Source organism: Zalophus californianus, chromosome 2, assembly GCF_009762305.2.
Source record: "Zalophus californianus isolate mZalCal1 chromosome 2, mZalCal1.pri.v2, whole genome shotgun sequence".
In the NCBI taxonomy this organism is placed as follows: Eukaryota; Metazoa; Chordata; class Mammalia; order Carnivora; family Otariidae; genus Zalophus; species Zalophus californianus.
Window position 1 is genome coordinate 172,896,288 of NC_045596.1, and position 22,526 is coordinate 172,918,813.

The 22,526-nt window shown below is 36.0% G+C and overlaps 1 long non-coding RNA gene across 5 annotated transcripts in view; it reads right to left on the reverse strand.

Annotated features, from left to right (window-relative positions):
- Positions 1-22,526, reverse strand: part of LOC113924977 — a 114,627-nt gene that overhangs the window by 54,803 nt on the left and 37,298 nt on the right. The window contains exons 4-7 of one of the 5 annotated variants that reach the window (XR_003520868.1): positions 19,372-19,440; positions 10,051-10,475; positions 9,823-9,957; positions 8,320-8,436 (exon numbers count right to left, since the gene is read on the reverse strand). The exons of 1 other annotated variant lie outside the window; for it this stretch is intronic. This is a non-coding gene — a long non-coding RNA (uncharacterized LOC113924977). Of the gene's footprint in view, positions 1-8,319; positions 8,437-9,822; positions 10,476-19,371; positions 19,441-22,526 lie in introns of those variants that run through there. 3 more of the 5 variants (XR_003520867.1, XR_003520872.1, XR_003520869.1) reach the window with 3 other exon arrangements.

A 22,526-nucleotide genomic window follows, 5' to 3' on the forward strand; every position in this document is an offset into this window, starting at 1 on the left:
GTGTGGGGTGTGGGGATTTGTTGAGGTGAAATGTAAGTACCAGGAAATCCCAGAGATCACCACTTGCAGGGCAGAAACATTTCATGTTTGTTAAATTAAGGAATGGCATTTGACATTGAGTTTTTCCTCCTTAACTCACAAGCTGCTGAGTTAACTCAAATCTGTACTAATTAGGGGTTTTGCTTGGCTCAAAATTATAGGCTTTTAAAAAAAAGGCACAAATGTCTATATATTACACGCCATTCCTAATTATAAAATACAAATGACAGTACTGAATTGGCTCAATTTCCCCATCCAGATATCACATGTGGTATTAAGTTCAATAAAGACAAAATGTATTGAAGGTACTGGAAATATAAAACTCTCATTTGTCAAATATGCTTCATACATTTCATCTTTGAGTTTTATATCATAGGTTTGCATGATATGAAATGAAGCCAATTTCATATTTATTCCATGTGACTAGAATGTGACCCTTCTGAACCTTCAAGACTTCTGGGATTTTGTGACATTGAAAATTCTAGCATTGGCAGAAACATTTTATTCTTTTAATACAACTTCTTTCTATAGAGGTTATTAAACTCAATGAGCATGCCTCTGTTAGAACTATGGATTAGGAACTCAGAAGCAGTCCTCTGCTCTTTGGAGAAATGCATGAAAGGGGACTTTTATCTTCCTTCTAAAGGAGGGTTCACTCACCTACACACAACACCAGATATCATAACCCTACTTAATTGGTATCAGCAATTCTCTACTATTGTGTTGTTGTAATGGACTATGATAACATGAGGAGAGAATATCAGAATCAACAGGAGGGCGATTTATTTTCAGGATTCCATGTCCTGATTTGTTCTGTGTTATATGGGCTAAAATAAAGATGGGAAAGGATTTCACTAACTGACAGTGATTCACTTGTGTATCTATACCTCATCCTTCTCCAGAAAAAAATATTAAATTGCTGTCAGGAATACAAAGAACATTGAGTCCGGTCTCCTCATTTTACACACATGAGGAAACCTAGACTTAAGAATGCTCAAATGACTGGTCCAAGGTTGCTCAGCCGCCTAGTAACAAAGACAAAACCAGATTCCACACAACCTCTGTCCTATATTACCTGCATTTCCATCTACCTTATGTTATTTCTTTCAGTTCCCAAATTTTCTATATATTAGGTTTACTCCTTCTAAAGATTTGTATGCGTTAATGGATACTACAATATGTCATGAATCCTAACAGATTCAACTCAAGCTTTGTGTTTGACATAGTCTCAGTGTTCTCAGGAACCTCATTCAGTTCAATAGTTTGTTTGCCTCTATCATCTTCAATTATTAGACATCTGTCCTCCACTTAAATTATTACAATGTCAAAGAATGCTTGAATTTCTGAGATAGGCCACTCCATTATTGAGCGGCACTACTTCTGTGAAGAATTCTGTATCATTTTGAGCAAATATGCCAACGTATAATTTGCATCAGTTGGCCAAGTTCTGTTTCCCAATAGATAGAAAATGGCGCACTTCCCTACCCCGGTACAATAGAAGAGCAGACCTTCTCCCTGGAGTCTCAGTACTTGAATCTTTGAAATTTAATAAGGCATTTCCCTCCCAGAGAGGATTCCAAAAGAAATCTCAAACCTAAGACATCTCTTCTGTTCCTGTGAGATTGACAGTTGCCATGGGAATGGGGAGGCGGGTGCTGTCCTCAGGCACTCCATGATTTCATCCCAGTACATCTCCTACTGGGACACAAGTGCCTGCTAAGATTTTTATAGAGGTCGATCAGCTGGGCCTAGCAGAGGAAGTGCTAGGTCCCTCTGCTCCAGAGAAAGGGAACATGATTTATTTAGTGCTTATTGAGTGGCTCTAACATCCCTACCTTGACTCCCTCACAGAAAAACACAGAAATTCTGATTTTATTATAACTCCAGTCTCCTGATTTCAGTCAGAATTCTTCAGTGGATTTCAATAGTTTATAATTAAAAAAAGAGGGTAGACCAATAAACCTTTAGCTGATCAAGTACCCATAGGTCCAAGTGGATGCATCTAAAGTGCAGGTCAGATTCCAAATGTTATGCTTTTGATTTTTCTGGTGTGTAAACATGAGAAAGCTGCTCAAACTGGCTTCAACAGGATCTTCAGTGTGACTCACCCAGTGTTGGGAATTTCAGCTGAGAATACAGTTAGGGCAGTAAGCTATTTTGCAAACTAATGAGAAACCTGACTCTGTCTTTGGAGGGAGACACCACCCAGAAGAGAACTCAGCCATATTGTACATAGAGGGGAGACTGACAGCCTGAAACAGGCAGCCAGGAGCCACCTAATGTGAAATCCAAGGCTGGATTTTGTATTGATCTTGGAGTGGAGCAAGGAAGAACATTCCTTATAGTGAAAGCTCCATCTCCAGAGACTCTGAACCACTCTAGGGAAGGCTCAGACCCATCCATCAACATTATTTTGTCAGGAAATAGGAAAATTGAACCTATGTTAGGTTTTTAAATAGGTTTAGCAATATCTTTGCCAGTTTATAGGCAGAACATTAGCTTGCATCATCAAAGTCAATGTCTTGCCTAGATTTGCTTGATTATATGGATGTGGTCAAGAGACAGACCAATTCTAAGACACTTCCCAAATACTTTCTTACGTAAAAAAGCATCATCTTCTAGAGTGGCAGTATTTGATAGCTCGAGTAAGTCCCTGGAAATTTCAGAGTGTCCAGTAAAAAGTCATTTTTCTTAAATAATAGGGAGATTTGTCATTGCAGGCCAGAAATTACCTGAAAACCAATATGTTGCTAGCCAGTCCCTCACCGTTAGGCTATTGCAAGACGTCCGTGATGTGTATGTCGTATTATGAGGAAAGTGTTTAGAATTTGTTAGGAATTGTTTAAAATATAAAGATATTTGATACAATGAAAAAATATTTTAAAAAATGCAATGAATTCTCATGAGCCATTTTCCAACATAAGAAATAAAAAATGATGCATAAATTTGAAGCTTCTCTATATTACTTCCAATCTCATCTCACCAGGCCCCTGAAAGTAATCTCTGTCCTAAATCATATGCTTTTTATCCTCAAGTATTTCTTTGAGAAAATTAGTGTATACTATTGACTTGAATGTTTATAAACTTTATATAAAAGATATTTTGCACATCTTTTTCCATTCAACATTGTATTTAAAGTTTCATGCACATTGATAAATATAGCTTCAGTCCATTCATTTTCATTTCTTTTTTTGTTTGTTTTTGTTTTTTTATTTTATCATGTTATGTTAATCACCATATATTACATCATTAGTTTTTGATATAGTGTTCCATGATTCATTGTTTGTGTATAACACCCAGTGCTCCATTCAATACGTGTCATTTTCATTTCTGATTAGTATTTCATTTATTTTTCCATTCTCCTATCAGCAGATTATGTAGGTTATTTCTATTTTGTTTAAGGAATGTATACTTTCAACTTGATAAGATATTGTCAAATTGTTCTTGAAAGTGGTTCTACTAATAAATACTCAGATGGGAAATGCATTAGAGTTCTTATTGTTTCACATCCTTACCATTTGCTATTTGTCAACCTATTAAAAATTTTGTTTCTCTAATGTTATCTTACCATGGTTCTAATACCTGTTTCTCTATTTCTAGTGAGGTTAAGCATATTATTGGTAAGGTTTACATCTTTCCTAATAAATTTGCTTTCCTTATTTCATTCTCCATTTCTTACATTAAATATTGCCCTCTCTTTCTGTTTCTCATTTTCTCTTTCACATACTCACATATCCACAACCACACACACACACACACACACACACACACACACATGCACATGCATGCACATACACACACCAATACTTTCTACTGGTATGTATGTCCTGCAAAGCAGAAACATAGATGTATTCTCAATTTTTAACATAAGGTATGGCCCAAATAAGGTGCTTAATAAACATTTTCTGAATTAATGAATTTTTGTTGTTTTTCAACTTCAAATTCAGTGCAGGTCCTGATGACAGACATTAACAACTAACTAGTCTCTCTGACTATAGTGACTTTCTGCTGCTTATTCATCCTGTACACCAGGATGTTCCTGAAATACAACATTCATTTTGTCACTTCCATCTTTAAAAACCTTCCATGGCTCCCCGTTGCTAAGCAGAACAGGGTCAAACTCCCATGTAGATAGTTAAGGCCCTTCCTCAAATGGAGCCCCTTTGTCAACTCCATTTTATTTCTCATTATGACTCCAATCTGAGCCCTCTGCCCTAAGAAAGTTGGTCCCCTTGCTTCTTCCCATGAGACAGCTTAGTGACTATAAAGGTTATCCTTAGAACCTCCAGAATGTTGTGCATATGGAAAATTCTGTACATTTTTTACTAGCTCGTTAGAACTTTGAAGGGCAGAGTCTCTATCTTCCATACCTGGGACACAGTAGGAATAACTGTTGGTTTTTAGGTGAATAGATTATGTTTTTTGTTTCCTGAGGTGAACTGAACACACAGCATACACCAAGAACTCAGTTCTGGTACAAAACAGATAAAATGAATGTCAAAACCTATCTGGGGATTAACATCACAATTTTCATGATGGAAACACACTGTAAGTAGGTTCCAGGCACTGTGTTGGTTAATATTTCTTTGTATACAAAAAACAATTTTTTCAGTTCTCTGTCCTGAAGGGACTTAGAATATAAAAGGGAAAACAATTTTTAAATATTATAATATCTACCTCTACCTCTGCCTCCACTTATATATCTACATTTTGTGTTCTATAAGCACAGTTGTGGAAAAACTTACCCTGCCTGGGTTACTCAGACACTAGCCAATGACCAGAAAACAAGATCTTCAAAATAGCACCTGGAAGTCATTCTTCTGCCTTACAAGGGTCACCTATTTTATTTCAGAAAATGATAAGCTCCCTGAGAAATAAGGCTCAGAAAGGACTAATGGCAAATAGCTGAGAACATTCCTTCCCTTCTTTCTTATACTGAATTACTAAGACCCCGGAATGTTGTGAGGCAGTAAAGGTCACTGACATCAGAAGATTCATAAAGGTCTGAAGTCAGTGCGGGATCTGGAGTCCAATCTATTTTTTCCTTTCCCTTTATTTTCTATTGGCATGTACCCAACATATCCTTCTTACACTTAAAAGCAGATGCTCTATACTGAGGGAAAGAATAATGAAGTCAGCAGAAAACTGAGCTTCTCATTTTGTTCTACCCGCTAACCCAGAGGAGAAATGAAGAAATTGCACTACACACTCTCCCAAGTACATCTAGATTTAATATCCTATGCCTCAATGATTCTAAAGTCAGAAGTGTCTTTGGTGCACATTATTTTTTTTAAAGATTTTATTTATTTATTTGAGAGAGAGAGAGTGAGCAAGCACAGCTGGGGGGAGGGGCAGAGGGAGAGGGAGAAGCAGACTCCCCAGTGAGCAGAGAGCTGGACGTGGGGCTCGATCCCAGGACCTGGGATCATGACCTGAGTTGAAGGCAGAAGCTTAACTGACTGAGCCACCCAGATGCCCCTTTGGTGCACATTATATTTATTGACAGATGTATTTATTGACAGAGCCTATGTCTTTAAGAGTTTCTGCCTATTTATTTCAAGTTTTGAAAGCATAAGTACAAGTTATTCTCAAATTTTACATAGTAACTGAAAGTGCTAAAGAAAAAAACACTTTTAGTAACCACCTGAATACTTGGTAGAATTTCAAAGTCTCTAATGATTTCAAAGTAAAGCACTTGGGCTTTCCTGTAGCCTGTACTTTATTTTTTTTTTAAGATTTTATTTATTTATTTGACAGAGAGAGACACAGCGAGAGAGGGAACACAAGCAGGGGGAGTAGGAAAAGGAGAAGCGGACTCCCTGCTCTGGGGTTCAATCCCAGGACCCCTGGGATCATGACCTGAGCCGAAAGCAGATGCTTAACGACTGAGCCACCCAGGCACCCCAGCCTGTACTTTAAAACCAAGAACTTTCAGCAAATGAGTGTTTGCAAGGTAAAATCCAAGGGGAAAATAAACATCCCTTTACTGTAAAAATGTCTTTCCAGTTAGCTTACATTCTGTTCAAAATTCTGAACAGAATTTCAGATAATTTCTGAATTTACTAGCTGTAAGAACTTTGAAGGGCAGAGTCTCTATCTTCCATACCTGGGACACAGTAGGAATAACTGTTGGTTTTTAGGTGAATGGATATAATCAACTGATTATAAGTGTGGTTAGAATTGAAAAAACAAGAAATAACAAGAGTGTTGGCAAAGATATGGAGAAAAAGGAACCTCCATGTGCTGTTGGTGGGAATGTGAACCGGTACTATCACTGTAGAAAACAGTATGGAGTTTCCTCAGAAAGATTAAAAATAGAACTACCATATGATTCAATAGTTCCACTACTGGGTATTTATTCAAAGACAATAGAAACACTAATTCAAAAAGATATATGCACCCCATGTTTATTGCAATATTATTCACACTAGCCAAGATATGGAAACAACCTAAGTGTCCATCAAGAGGTGAAGGGATAAGGAAGACAACACACACACACACATGAATATTATGCATCCATAAAAAAGAATGGGCTCTTGCCATCTGTGACAATATGGATGGACATGGATAGTATTATGCTAAGTGAAATAAGTCCCCAGACTGAGAAAGACAAATACTGTGATTTCACTCATATGTGGAATCTTAAGAAAACGACTAAATAAACAAATAAAAAGCAGAATCAGACTGATAGATAGCGAGAACAAACTGATCGTTGCCGGAGGGAAGGGGGATGGAGGATAAGCAAAATGGGTGAAGGGGAGTGGAGACACAGGCTTCCGGTCACGGAATGAATAAATCAAGGGAATAAAAGGCACAGCATAGAGAATCTAGTCAATGGTATTGTGATAGCATTGTACTGGTGACAGATGGTAGCTACGCTTGTGGCGAGCACAGTGTAACATATAGAGAAGTTGGATCACTATGTTGTACAACTGAAACTAATGTACCATTGTGTGTCAACCATACTCAAAAATTTTTTTTGGTTGGGGGTGGGTGGGTTGGGGTGGCTGGGTGATAGACATTGGGGAGGGTATGTGCTACGGTGAGCGCTGTGAATTGTGCAAGACTGTTGAATCACAGATCTGTACTTCTGAAACAAATAATGCAACATATTTTAAGAAAAAAGAAAAAGAAGAGGATAACAGGAGAGGAAGAAAAGGGGAGTATGTCAGAGGGGGAGACGAACCATGAGAGATGATGGACTCTGAAAAACAAACTGAGGGTTCTAGAGGGGAGGGGGGTGGGGGGATGGGTTAGCCTGGTGATGGGCATTGAGGAGGGCACGTTCTGCATGGAGCACTGGGTGTTATGAACAAACAATGAATCATGGAACACTGCACCAAAAACTAATGATGTAATATATGGTGATTAGCATAACAATAAAAAATTTAAAAAAAATTTTTTTTAAATTCAAATGATTCCTCTAAACATTTCCATTTATTTAATTTCATTTCTATTTTTAAATTCTCTTTTGCATACTTAGAGAGCACCTGCATTCTTGCTAATTACATATTTCAATTAATATTGTTACTATATAAGGTATGCCCATTTTTACTGAATAAGAATATAATAAAATACATGGTAAAAAATGCTGACTGTCCTTGACAAATGCTGTATGGAAGGGGAAATCTTAATTGTCAGGTGTTATTGAAAATATTATTAAGTAATCTTAAAAGGCCTGAGACTCTGAGGTAATGAAATAGAGAAGTAATTAATTTTTATTTTTAATGGGTATAAGAAGAAAGACCAGATGTATTCTGGAAAGCACAAGCATGGATAAAATATAAAGCATGGGTGAAGATCATTAAGTGGTTTAAACACACAAAGGTTTACTCTTCTAAATAAAAGAGGGCAGGTATGAAGTCCTCAAGAAATTATCTGAAACCAAAGTACCTCTTGTGTCTGCTCTGCCATTGTAGGCTTCAGCTATCAAGTTTACACCCCAGACCTCCCAAAGGAAGAAAGAGGGAAGGGAAAAAAAAGGCCCATGTCTACACTGTGTTGACTCCCCTTAAAGAGACTTCTCAGCTATCCTACACAATAATTCTGCCTTCACCTCATTGACCAGAACTCAGTGTCATAGTTGCTGCAAAGGAGGCTGTGATATGCAGTGCTTGAGCTGGGTTATTAAAGAAGAGGGGGACACTTGATACTGTGTAGGTGACTAACAGTTTCTGTTTTAATAACCAAAAGGGGAAGTAAGCAAATGGAGCATTAGGGAGGAAGAAGCAGTGCATGGAATTGGACAATAACTCTTCATACATCAAAAGTTTATGTGGTATAAAGACTATGACTGGTGGGTCATTGAGACTCATAGAATTATCTATAGTACTATGCTGAGTAGCCGAATGATAAGGAAAAAGTCATCATTCCCTCTCTTGGTCTCAATTTCTTTACCTAAAAAAATGAAAGAATGTATTATATCAGTAGTTTTCAGACTTTTTCTCAGCAGCAGAATTTTTTTTTTTTACATAATTTTATGCAAATTCCCAGATAAGACTGATGAAAAGGAAAACTTAGCAGTTGAAATGGGAGTCATGAGCTGGTAGCTCCATACCATGGGCTTTCCTTTGTTCTCCAATATGACCTCTGAGATACCCAAGAGCTCAAAGTACAACAGTGTGAAATCCACTGGTCTTGCTTTTTGACCTGAACATTTCAGGATTTGACGACTCAGACCAAAACAGGGGTTCCGTAGGCCTATTGTCCATAAGCCTTTGTCTCTCCCTTCTAATACCTACTAACAAAGAACCTGGAGAGAAAATTTCTATTTTATTTCTTATTTGGGAAGAAAATAAGATTCTCATTTTTTATTTCTATTTGAAGAGAAAATAAAATAAATAAAATTCTTATTTTTTAAAAAATCTGTTTGGGGAGAAAACATGGGGAGCCTTTTAATATCTGACCCCTTTTTGCATAAAACTTAAAATCTGGCCCTGTTCACAGGGCTTCTTTGGAATTCTTTACAAGTATAGATGTACACATTATATATACCTTGATATTTACTAGACTAGATAAGTAGCTAAATTAGATGTGTGTGTTGTTAGGATTTCCCTCCATGAAGTGTTAACTTCTAAAGACCACAAAATCATATTCTAGATAATTTATGTCCAATAACACCTGATTTTCTATACATTTCTTAGTTAATGCCTGGATTTAATCCAAAGGTGAATATTGAAAGGAGAAGTTTGACTGTATTCCATGTAGTCAATTTAATATAGTCATGGAGAGGGGGAAGATGTTTTCCTACAGGAATTTTAGCGAAAGTGTTGGAGTTTAAATTTCACGTGTGGCTTTTCCTTTATGAGGATTAGCTGCTGTGCAAGTCTGAAAAAAATGCTAGGGAGAAGTAAAATTATAGATAGAGATAGTGTAAAACCAAGGGTGGCTTTTGAGTCACACTTAATAGGAATATAGAACTCTTTACACTTTCCAAGTTTTCTCCATTCTGTTGGGACTCTTAAACTGAAATAATAATCTCTTTTCCCCTTTAAATAATTCTTGTCCTACTTTTAAGACTACTGGGGGAATAAAATAAAACACATGCAAAACTGAACATCAGCATTACTAAAACATATGTAACAGCATGTAGAAACTCCACAGACCTTGTAAAAATCCATTTAAGACCACAGAGAAAATCACCTAAAGTACAGACCAAAATGTATTTGACTGGAGAGCATGGGTTTGGAGGGCAAGAAACTCAGAATTTACTTTTAGCTTTTTCATTGCCCAAATCTCTGTCTTCTGTGTAATCATTCTTATCTACCTGAATCTTAGTCTCACCTTTCATATAGTTGAATGGCAGTTTCCTCTTGTCTTCCAGAAATATCGGGAATGCTATGGTCATTTTCCTAATATTCTTAGGTCAAATGAAAGAAGGTGGCTAAATAACTCCAGACGTTACTGCTGTTGCAAATGCTGATGAAATACAAGACAGTATGGCTCTCGTAGCCTCATGAACCTGGCATTAGACTTAAGGTCATTTGCAAAACGTAACAAGTTTATGATTACCTGCTATTCTCTCTGGATCCATAGTTCTATGGCCAGATTCCCTTTGGTAGATCTAGATCATTTAATCTTTCCTTTACCTTTGACTACCAAACATTATCTCCTTTAAATTTAACCAGAGGTTTAAAACCAAGAACTTCTACATGTGATGGATTTCCTTCTATTCTAAAATCTAATGGATTCCCCTTGTGAAAGCTCAATGTGGTAGGAAATGAGGTGCTACAAATCAGTGGGCTTTAAGATTTCTCTCTTCAATGCTTAGGTAGGTCACTGGGGCCCTTTCTTTCTCAATTCTAATAGTTCCAAACAGCCAAAGAGTCCCTAGTCCTTGACCTTGAAATTTGGGCTTGGATCCACAATCTTCAGAACTGGGAGTCAGCCCAAGTATAGCTCTTGTCTGGCTGCAGCCCAAAAGTTTGGTGAAACTCCTAGAAACAAAATATCCATAAACAAACAAAATTAACTAATGCATTACTTTCATGCCATTTGAATTTAAATCAGAGCAATTACTTTTAAAAAGTCACATAAAGTATTAAAGAATTTCCCAATTTGCAAAAAGGTATTCTTTAGCAACATAATGGTTTTTAGGGACACAGTGGGTTAGGTCTTAGGGAAAGTTTTGCATGACCTGCCATTAAACTTGGTTCTGTAAACCACTCTTGGCAACTCCACTGTGTAAGGTTGTGGTCAGCCACAACCTCATGGGCATGTGACCTCTGCTGTCTCCCAGAACCCTATGTGTTTAGAAGGGCTCCATGCTTGGTTGAATGCTTTGGTGTAGTCTTCTCGAAATTCTTTGGACTGGGTTTTGTAAGTAAAGTTTGATGTGACAATGAAGCATGAACACGAGAAGAAGAAATATATGCCCCTGTTATTTGTATGTAGTGTTTGCCATCAGCACACAATTCTAGGGGATCCACAATGCATGGGAATTCACTAATACTCAAAATGAGTGCAAGGTAAGCTTCTCATGTCTATGACTGAGTAAATAGGGTACTAACAGCCCTAAGAAGCAACACTATTAGAATCAAACTTGCTTTGAATTCAGAAGGCTAAAATGGCAAAAATTAGTGTTACCCTCAAAGACTTAAGGAATGCAGAGGTAGTAGTCCTCATCACATCCCCACTGAATTCACCAATCTGATCCTTGTGAAAACAGGACAGAACATGGCAGATTATGATAGACTACATAAACTTAACCAACTGGTAGGCTCAATCACAGCCAATGTGTTGGAAGTGGGATTTTCACTAGAACAGATCTCTGAAATTTGTCATACAGCTATTGAATAGCATACGCATTCTTTCAATGCCCATCAAAAAGCTCTTTTTATTCACCTAGAATAAACTGCAAAACATATATATGTAGTCTTGTTTTAGGATTTTGCTAACTTTCCTCTTTCTGTCATAATAGAATCATAGGGACCTTGATAATCTTGACATTCTGCAGAATATCATGCTGATCTCTTACAGTGATGACATAATGCAAACTAAATCTGGTGAATAAGAAGTAAAAAGTATTCTAGATAAGATCTGGTATGATACAAGTGTGATTGAGAGTGGGAGATACTCTGTACATATTCAGGGACCTTCTAAAATTTTTAGTAACCAATAGCCTACAGCATTTTGGGATATCCCCTCCAAGGTAAAAAACAAATTATTTCACCTTATACTTCTGACTACTAAGAAAGAGACACAATACTTGTCAAACCTCTCCATATTTTAGGGAGAGCATATACCACACTGGGAAATATTGATCAACACATTTGTTGAGCAACTTGAAAATCTGCCAATTTTGAGTGGTGACCAGAACAAGGGAGGCCTCTGCACCATGTTCTGGTCTGAAGCACCTGGTCCTGCTACTTGGATCATACAATCTGGCCTATCTAAAATTGCTATAAGTCTCCATAGTAGACCAGGATGGATTGTAGAATATATCCCAAGCACCAAAATTTGAGTTGCAATGCAGATTCCTAAGGTTCTAGAGTGAGAGCATGCCATTTGAAGAAGAGAATTATTCACTGTTTAAAAAACAGCTCCTCAGAGATTTGAATAAGCAAGACAGTGAAATAGGAAGCTTTGTTCTACCACAGAGATACATATACAGTGCAACAAACCTTTATGAAAAATAAAGAAACCAATTAAAAAGTAATAGTAACAAAAATAATCACAAAACCAAGAATAGCTACACTGAAACAGATGAGAAAAGCCATTCAATTTTATCCACAATAGCTTTAACCCAAGCCAGCACAGCATGGTACAATGAGGAGAAAATGCCCAAACTGTACTTTTCCCTTGGGAGGAGAGACAAGACTGGACTGTAGGTCTGAAGTTCTGGCTATTCGGGGCTGCCTGAGGGACTGGTTTCTGTTTCATCTAACTCAGAGCGCCAGTGGAGAACTGGTCTAGTTTGGAAGTCTGGGCATCACTGAGGACCGAGGAAACTGGCAGTTTCCTGCAGCACCAGAAGACTGCAGTGCCACAGACAACTTTAAGATAGGTCATTTGACTTTCTCTGACTGACTTATTTCACTCAGCATAATACACTCTAGTTCCATTCATGTTGTTGCAAATGGCAAGATTTCATTCTTTTTGAATTATATATATATATATATATACACACACACACACACACACACACACACACACACACACACACACACAAAACATCTTTCTTCATTCATCTGTTGATGGACATCTGGGCTCTTTCCATATCTTGGCTATTGCAACATTGCTGCTATAAACATTGGGTGCAAGTGCCCCTTCAAATCACAATTTTTGTATCTTTTGCATAAGTACCTAGTAGTGCAATTGCTGCGTTATTGTTCTATTTTTAACTTTTTGAGGAATCTCCATCCTGTTTTCCAGACTGGCTGCACCAATTTGCATTCTCACCACTCACTCTTGGGTGGAATTTAAGAAATAAAACAGATGAGCATAGGAGAAGGGAAGGAAAAATGAAATAAGATAAAAACAGAGAGGGAGGCAAACTATAAGAGACTCTTAACTATAGAGAAAAACTGAGGGTTGCTGGAGCGGGGGAGGGGGGATGGGCTAATGGGATGAGGGGCACTAAGGTGAGCACTTAAGGTAATGAGCACTGGGTGTTATACACAGCTCATGAATCACTAAATTCTGCCCCTGAAACTAATAATATACTGTATGTTAACCAACTTACTAACTTGAATTTAAATAAAATGTAATAAATAAATAAATAAATAAATATCTCAAAAAAAAAAAGATAGGTCATTTGAAATTATGGAGTCAGAGGAACAAACAGAAAAAAGAATGAAAAGTAAAGAAAACCTACGGGACTTTCAAATGAACCAATGTACGCATTATAGAAATCTGTAAAAGAGGCTAGAGGAAAAAATAATTTATTTGAAGAAATAATGGCCGCAGACCTCTCAATCTTAGGGAGGAAATGCACATCCAAATTCAAGAAGCTCAAAAAACTTGAACTAGGATAAACCTCAAGAGACACATACAAAGACATATTATAATCAAACTTTTAAAAGTCAAAGGCAAAGAGAGAATTTAGAAAGCAGTGAAAGAAAAGTGACTTATCACATTCAAGCTCCCACAAGATTATCAATAGATTTCTTAGTAGAAATATTAGAGGCAAGAAGGGAAGTAGATAACACATTTAAAGTGCTGAAAACAAAACAAACTACCAACCAAGAATACTATATACAGTAAACTGTCCCTCAAAAATGAAGAAATAAAGACCTTCCAGATAAAAGCTGAGGGAATTCATACCACTGGATCTGCCTTGTAAGATGCTAAACAAAGTTCTCTACGTTGAAATGAAAGGATGCTAAACAAAAACACAAAAGCATGCAAAATATAAAGCTCTTTGGTAAAAGTAAATATATAGACGAATACAGAATCCTGAAATACTATAATGGTGGTCCATAAATCATTTTTAATTCTGGTGTAAACTTTAAAAGATAAAAGCTTAAGAATGACTATAACTATAAAAATATGTTAATGAATACAAAATGTAAAAGATGTAATTTGTGACATCAATAACTTAAAGTAGGGGGAGTTTAAAGGAGTAACATTTTGTATATGATTTCAATTAAGTCATTTTTAGTTTAAAATAGATTATTGTAGGGGTGCCTAGGTGGCTCAGTCAGTTAAACATCCGACTCTTGATCTCAGCTCTGGTCTTGATCTCAGGATCATGAGTTTAAGCCTTGCATTGACCTCCACTCTGGGCATGGAGCCTACTTAAAAAAATAAAATAGATTATTATAAGATGTTTTATATAATCCTCATGGTAACCACAAAGGAAATACCTATAGAAGATACACAAAAGAAAATGAGAAAGGAACCAAAGCATGTAACCTAAAAAAATCAATAAAATAAAGGCAGCAGGAAAGGAAAAGAGGAATAAAATAACTAAAAGACATACAGAAAGCAATGAACAAAATGGTAATAATAAGTCCCTTCCTATTAATCATTAATTGCTTTAAATGTAAATGGGTTAAACTCCCCAATCAAAAGATATAGAGTGACTGAATAGATTTTATTTTATTTTTATTTTTTAAAGATTTTATTTATTCATTTGAGACACAGAGATACAGACAGAGAGAGAGCATGAGCAGGGGGAGAGGCAGAGGGAGGGGGAAGTAGGCTCCCTGCTGAGCCAGGAGCCTGATATGGGACTCTATCCCATGACCCTGGGATCATGACCCAACCTGAAGGCAGATGCTTAACCATCTAAGCCACCCAGGCACCCAAGACTGAATAGCTTTTAAAAGAACAAGACCCAACTAAATACTATCTGCAAGGGACACATTTTAGATCTAAGGACATACACAGGCTGAAAGCAAAAGGATGGGAAAGATAACCAAAAGAGAGCAGAAGTGGCCATATTTATGTCAGAAAACATAGACTTTAAGTCAAAAACTTTATAAATTTATATATTTACCTTCTTTGGATAAAATGGTAAAAGGGTCAATTTACTAGGAATCTCTAACAATTATAAATACATATGCATCTATAGAGAGCATCTAATAGAGAGCACCCAAACATATGAAGCAAACACTGTCAGAAATGAAGGGAGAAATCAAGAGTAACTCCAATAATGGTGGGAGGTTTCAGTACCCCATTTTCAATAATGGACAGAATGACTAGACAGATCAACAAGGAAAGAGAGGATGTGACTAACACTATAGACAGATTAGATGTAACAGATATAAACAGAACACTCAACATTACCAGAATACATATTCTTCTCATGTGCATATGGAACATTCTCTAGGATAGGTCACAGGTTAGGCTACAAAATATATCTTAACAAATTTAAAAAAAGTGAGATCATACAAAGTATCTTTTCTGATCACAATGAAATGTAACTAGAAATCAATAGCAAAAGGAAAACTGGAAAATTCAAGTAATTCAAGTTAATGGAAATTAAACAACACACTCTTGAAAAACCAAGACTGAATCATTATGAAATAAAAAATATGAACAGAACTATAACAGTTAGGAATATTGAATCGATATTCAAAAACTTCCCAACAAACAAGAGCTGATGAGACCAGATGGCCTCACTGGAGAATTCCACCAAAAATTTAAATTAACACCAATCCTTCTCAAACTCTTACAAAAAAATAAAGAGGAGGAAACATTTCCAAATTCAATTTAAGAGGCCAACATTATCCTAATACCACAATTAAAACACTATAAAAAAAAATACAGACCAACATACTTGATTAATACTGATGCAAAAATCCACAACAAAATATTAGCAAACTGAATTCAACAGCACATTAAAAGGATTATACACCATGACTCAGTGGGATTTATTCCTGAAATGCAAGGATGGTTCAATATGGAAAAATCAATCAATATAATACACCACATTAACAGAATGAAGGGGAAAAATCACATGATCATTTCAATTAGACAAAATTAAATACTCTATAATGATAAAAACACTCAACAAACTAGGAAGAAGGAAATTACTTTAACATAATGAAGGCTACAGGCGTAAAACCCACGTACAAAAAGCCATTATATGGTCTATGTCCATTATAGATAGAATCCATGGGATCAAGAACAAAAGAATTGAAGTAGGAGTGACTATTCTTACAATCATGTTCAGTGACCAATTTGGAATTTTATGCTTTCTGTCTCTACACCAGGTTCTGTGGGATTATATGTTCTATTCCTGGAATGGAAGGCTTATTACCAGGGGACAGTGTGTGGGTTTCACTAACCCCAAAGTTACTGCTACCACTTAGTCATTTGGGGCTATTCATGCCAGTAGACCATAAGGTGAAGAAGAAATCCTGCTTGGAGTATTTGACCACCATGAAGAGATACTGTTGCTACTGTACAATGATGTCAAGGAAAAGTATGTCTGGCATTCAGGAGATTCACTGCGGGAGCCTGCTGGTATTCAGTGCCCAGTGATAACCATGAATGGGTAGTTGCAGCAAGTGAGTCTGACAAAAGTCCAAAAAATGGGAGGATTAGAAATTTCAGAAATGAGAGTCTGGGTCATCTTGCTGGCAACTGAAAGCAGCTGAAATGAATGTAGAAAGCATGGTAGAGGAAAATGATAACTATTACTGATGAAGTAGGGACTAGTTAAAGCAATGGGACTGTAGATAGCTCCACTTATCATCTTGTTATGTCTTTTTCTCCTTAATAAATTTTGTGTGGCCACAACTTTGAAGCATCCCTAACACAACAAAATGAACTCAATATGGGACATGAGTGGACCTGAGAAGTACAAAGGATGATTGTAGCCAATGTCTTTGCTGCTCAGCTCCTATCCTCTCAGTGCTCACTGTCCCCAGACACACCTACAGGTTTGTACATGAAGCACAGCTTCTTTTTTTTTGAAAAGTCATTCTGACTGAGAGCTTTTTCTGGCCATCAGAACATGTTAAACCCACATAGGATGGGCTGAGAGGACCTGGGACTAAAAGTTCTGCCAGCAGCTCCAACAGATGACAAACAGAGTTAGTAGACACATACCTAGGCTTTCTTGCTTTTGGGTAGAGCCGCTTTGAGATATGATTGTCACTCAGCAGTCATCAGTAGGCCTGAAGACTAATTGCTCACAGTGGCTGATTAGTTAATAACACCTTTCTTTCACCTTAATTCCCTTCCTTCTGGAATGGCCTCCCAAATAAACTGGCACTCAAATCCAATTCATGGCCTGGTTCTAAAGGACTACAATTTACAAGAGACTTTTAACCCACGTCCACCTGAAACCAAACCATGAACTCTTTAAGCACTATGGTATCCTTCAATGTCCCATAAAATGTGGCCTATGGAATAATTGCCTTAGTATTACCTGGTGACAACTGTTTAAAATGAAGATTCCCATATAGTCAATGGTATTGTAATAGCATTGTACTGTGAGAAGTGGTAGCTACACTTGTGAGCATAGCATAATATATAAAGAAGACGAATCACTATGTTGTCCACCTGAAACAAATGTAATATTGTGTGTTAACTATATTCAAATAAAAAAATTAAAAAGAAATGAAGAGGTAGAAGGAAAATAAACAAAACAAAACAAAATAAATAAAATAAGAAAAAATAAAATAAAAATAAGATTCCCAGGCAGATGGGTCTTAAAAATTCTGGAGCTTAAAAATGACTTCAGTATTTTGAATCTCAGTTAAGATTTCCAAGGCTGAGGAGGATTCTCTTTCTACATGTACTAATTACATATCATTTCAAGTCACATAGACTGTCCCTAAATGATTTTCTACATTTTTATTTCATGTATGTATGTATGTTGCTTATACTATATGCTTATTCTTATGGATATACTTTGGTTTCTCATAGCAGATCAAGAGAATTCAACAAGCTAAAGTAGGAAAATTTCCTAATGATAGAAAAACAAAATTCAAGGAGAAGAGAAAATGTCTTGAAGCAATGGATTTTTGATCCTTCATTCTCCATCTACCAACAATTTCCCATGAGGCCCTGAAAAGGCCAGTTAACCTCTTAGTGTCTGTGCTTCCTTATGTGTTAAATGGGACTCATAACCTTATGATGTAAGGGCACTAAACAGATGAATTATTTAATATTAGATGATCTATAATCTGCCACACAATATTATTTTGAAGATGACCATACATTATTGATAGCTGAAGGCACTTATCTTACATTATTAGAATATGCAGTCTCTCACAAATTTCAGATATTATATACACTTTTTAATAGGTGGCAATAAGATACATGCTGTGAGATATTTTTAGCTAAAGTGAATTAATCCTAGCTGACCTACACTGAAATGTTTAAGGGCTCTGTGAAAATGATGAACCTAATCTTCATAGTGGATAATAAATATTACTGTATTTATTTGTAGTTCAATAAGACTTTGGCATTCAGGGATTTAATATCCTAGTATGTATTCTTTATAAACAGTCTCAGAGATTAATGTCACAGAGTAATCTGCAGTTCTGTGGTGGCATAAATTTGAATTGTACACACTAAGAGCCTGATATGTGGGAGCCAGTCTCAATGGCACTGAGAAAAGCTAGCTAGCTTCTCTTCATATGCACTCACCTTAGCCCTGTCCTCTTCTCTCAGAGGTAGTAGCTGTTCTTAAGTGATAAAACCTTGGTATATTTGTGAAAAATGGCTCTTCTGGGAGAAATAAACCATTGCTAGTGCTGGTGATGAAACTGAAGAAGTCTAAGAAGTGCTTATTCTTAGCCAGAAAAGAGAGATTTTTAATAAATTAAGGAGTGGAATGTTGCAGTTGGCAGATTTAAATCCATGATACAATGGAGTCCACCAAACAGGTATATGAGAACCAGAAAAATCACTTCATGAAATTACTTGAGCAAGCTTCCTCACCAAATCAAAATTTCATTCATTTGTGCATTTTTATTCTTTTTTAAAAATGGTTAATCTGAGGGTCAGAAAAGAAGTTTTCATTTTCAATTTTACTTTGTAGTATTTTGTAGGAGAGGTTATATGTTAGGGTAGTGTCCTTTCTCATTTCTTTTATCAATTTTATAGTGTCTTAGCTAATTTTTCTGCATTTTTGTAGGAGGAAATCACACAATTTCCAGATGAAAGTGGTTACCTCCTACTGTCTGACATTTGAACCATTACACTCATTTTGTTGTACTGTATGAGCACTTCAGAAAGAATGTTAAAAATAGAGATACTTGACATATTTCTATTGTTCTTAATTTGAATAGGAATATTTATGGGGTTTCTCAATGTGTATTTTGTAGAACAATTGCCCTCTTTAGAGAAAGAAGTCTATGATAAATTAAACTTTAGAAATATGCCATATGTTGTTCCCATGTTAGAAAGTCAAAGAATATATTCACTTACTTATTAAATGTGCTGAGTAGCTCTATAGTTTAATCTTCTACAGTTTATTTAATCCTGGGGTAAACAATCCTCCAGAAATTGAAAAAAGAGAGAACAATTTTTAATGTCTTATGAAGCCAACATAATTTTGATTCCACATTAAAGTGAAAAAATATTTAAATCGGTTACCAGTTTTTAATCTCATTCTTTTTTTAATTTTTTAAATTTTATTTTATTATGTTATGTTAATCACCATACATTACATCATTAGTTTTTGATGTAGTGTTCCATGTTTTTAATCTCACTCTTAAGCAAATTGGCAGATACGTCATCATTCAAAGTGAGAGCAGCAGTGGTAAGGAAAACCTCTACCACAATGTCTCCAGTGGTCACTATAGAATGGAAACCAAGCCTTCTAACCATTGAAACAAAGTCATAAATGAGAGCTTTCCAAAGTGAACAATTTCCATAAAAATAATATGAACAACTATTGTGTTAGAGATTGCCACTAAATTTTGTTGATTACTGAGACAAAATTTACCTATATCTCATCTTGCAGACTTATGGATTAGTTTAGTCGAAGAATCATAAAGCAAAATGTATAAAACTTTGATACCTTTGCAAGTAGTTTTCCTGTTTGAACCATGATATCTTTAATTCTTTGTACATGATTGCAATTTTGATCCATGATCTTCCATTTCAGATTATTTTATTCATCAAAGCTACCTTCCTGTCCACAAGGAATTGACTGCATAATAAACTTTATAAAGTCAAACTTATGAAATACATTTATACAAATAATCCCTTTTCTCTTTCATAACTTCGTATAAAAGGTAGTTTTAATATGTTTAAAAATTTGCCATTGCAGTTTGCTTCTATTAGTTACATCTCTATTCTTCAGTGATATTTGCTTAAAGTACTCTTTTTTTTAAACTTTATTTTTCTTTTTTTAAGATTTTATTTATTTATTTGACAGAGAGAGACACAGCGAGAGAGGGAGAGAGGGAACACAAGCAGGGGAGTGGGAGAGGGAGAAGCAGGCTTCCCGCGGAGCAGGGAGCCCGATGTGGGGCTCGATCCCAGGGCCCCGGGATCATGACCTGAGCTGAAGGCAGACGCTTAACGACTGAGCCACCCAGGTGCCCCCCTTAAAGTACTCTTTTGCTTGTTTTTTGGTCAAGTTTTGAGATCATACATCCAGGTTTTTTCACTGTATTTTGAGACAGTCTGTATATTTTGTTAATTATCTATCCTCCAAAGATTTAAAGACTTCACATGGTAAATGTACACTGTAATAATATTGGATAACCTTTTAAATTTCCTTTTCTATTTCAGTCATATTTATTGGTATATTTAGGTTTTCTGCATTCTCTTTAATCAATATTGGTAATGTTTATTTTCCTAAAAAGTATCATTATTTCCAGATTTGGAAAATCCAAGAAATATCTTTCATTTGTGGTTATAATAAAAAGTACCCTGTACCACTTTATCACTAAACTTTTCCTCATGTTAGGAAGGAAATAGAAAGAAGAGAAAGACAGTGATAGTAGTAAGAGCAAAGGTGGACTGAAAGACACCCACCGTAGGAGAATGGAATAGAAAAAGTTGCTTTATTATTCTTTTCTACAGACTTCTTATTAAAAGACAAGTTATTATATAAGAAAAGTGAAGGTAGATATGCAAGGTAAAGGATATGCTCTCAAAGATTTAGGCAGGCCACTGTTACCCAAATTTCTTCAACTATACTATAAAAAAAATTTATACTAACTATATTCAACTTTTGATATGAGGATTAGGTAAAATATCCTATATTTCTCTGAAATACAATCCTACACAAATATAAACTAGTAGTATTATTTTATAAATTTCATATGTTCCAATCCTGACTCATCCTCCTCTAGCAAATTTCCATTTTAAATGATAAAAGATTATTTTTTTTCTTGGGGAAGATGACCGAAAATTGTACCAGTTATCGATGGCAGGTTCTGGCTGACCACAGGACTAGCCAAGAAAAAAGCGCTTATAAGATCAGAGAAACATATGCATATATATTATATATATCAGCGTATTATATATATTATCTGTATATACACATGTATATTACATATACATATGTATACACATGTATATATACACGTATATATGTAATATACATGTGTATACATACATATATATTACATATATTATATATACATATTATATATATTATATATATTATTACTGAAAAGGAGTTATAATCACCAATATTGGTCTTCTAGATGAATTTTTAAAAATACTTTGGCAAATAATTACAACTTTGGAACTACTACTGCCCTCCTTAAAAAGAGTCAGTACTAAGTGTAAAAAGAGGAATAAATATTTAAGAGATGTGATACCTTGACAAGAAATGTGATCAAAAGAGAGAAAGATATTGGCTTGCAGTCCAACTACCTATCTTCTGTTCATTAACCCTTCTATCTAACTTCCCCCACTCCTGCCTCCATGATCTAGGCATTTTGTGGTTGGTTCTCCGGTAATACTGCTGAGAAAGTTAATTGATTTTTTTCCTATTTCTAACATCATCTCCCTCTTGTTTTGCATTTCATCTATTGTTTTGTTAACAGTGGCAACATTTCACTTGTAAGGAGGGCTTATACTTCCTGAAAGCCATCATTTTAGACATTTAGCAAATGTCACTTTCTTTAGCCTATACTCCTGTGGGTGGCAGACAGTGTTTTGTTCATTCAAGGCATGAGCTGAGGGTGCCTGGGTGGCTCAGTCAGTTAAGTGTCTGCCTTTGGCCCAGGCCATGATCCCAGGGTCCTGGGATCAGTTATGCATCGGGCTCCCTGCTCAGCAGGGAGTCTGCTTCTCCCTCTGCCCCTCCCCTCCTCGTGCTCTCTCTCTCTCTCTCAAAAATAAAATCTTAAAAAAAAATAAAAGCATGAACTGAGAACCAAGAAAAAAAAAAAGGTGTACTTAATTGAAGCCCAAAGTGTTAAGACCATGGAAATATCATTCTGCAGCTCATTAAAACATCTATGGAAGTGTATTTCTCTAGAGAAAAATAACCAAATGAAATGTCCATGCTCCATGCTATCTGTAGGCATCAGTTTGCATAGCTGGAGAGAATGGAAATGTGGAGGAGGGGAATAGTGCTAGTGGTCCTATAGAACTTTGGATTCATCTGCATATCA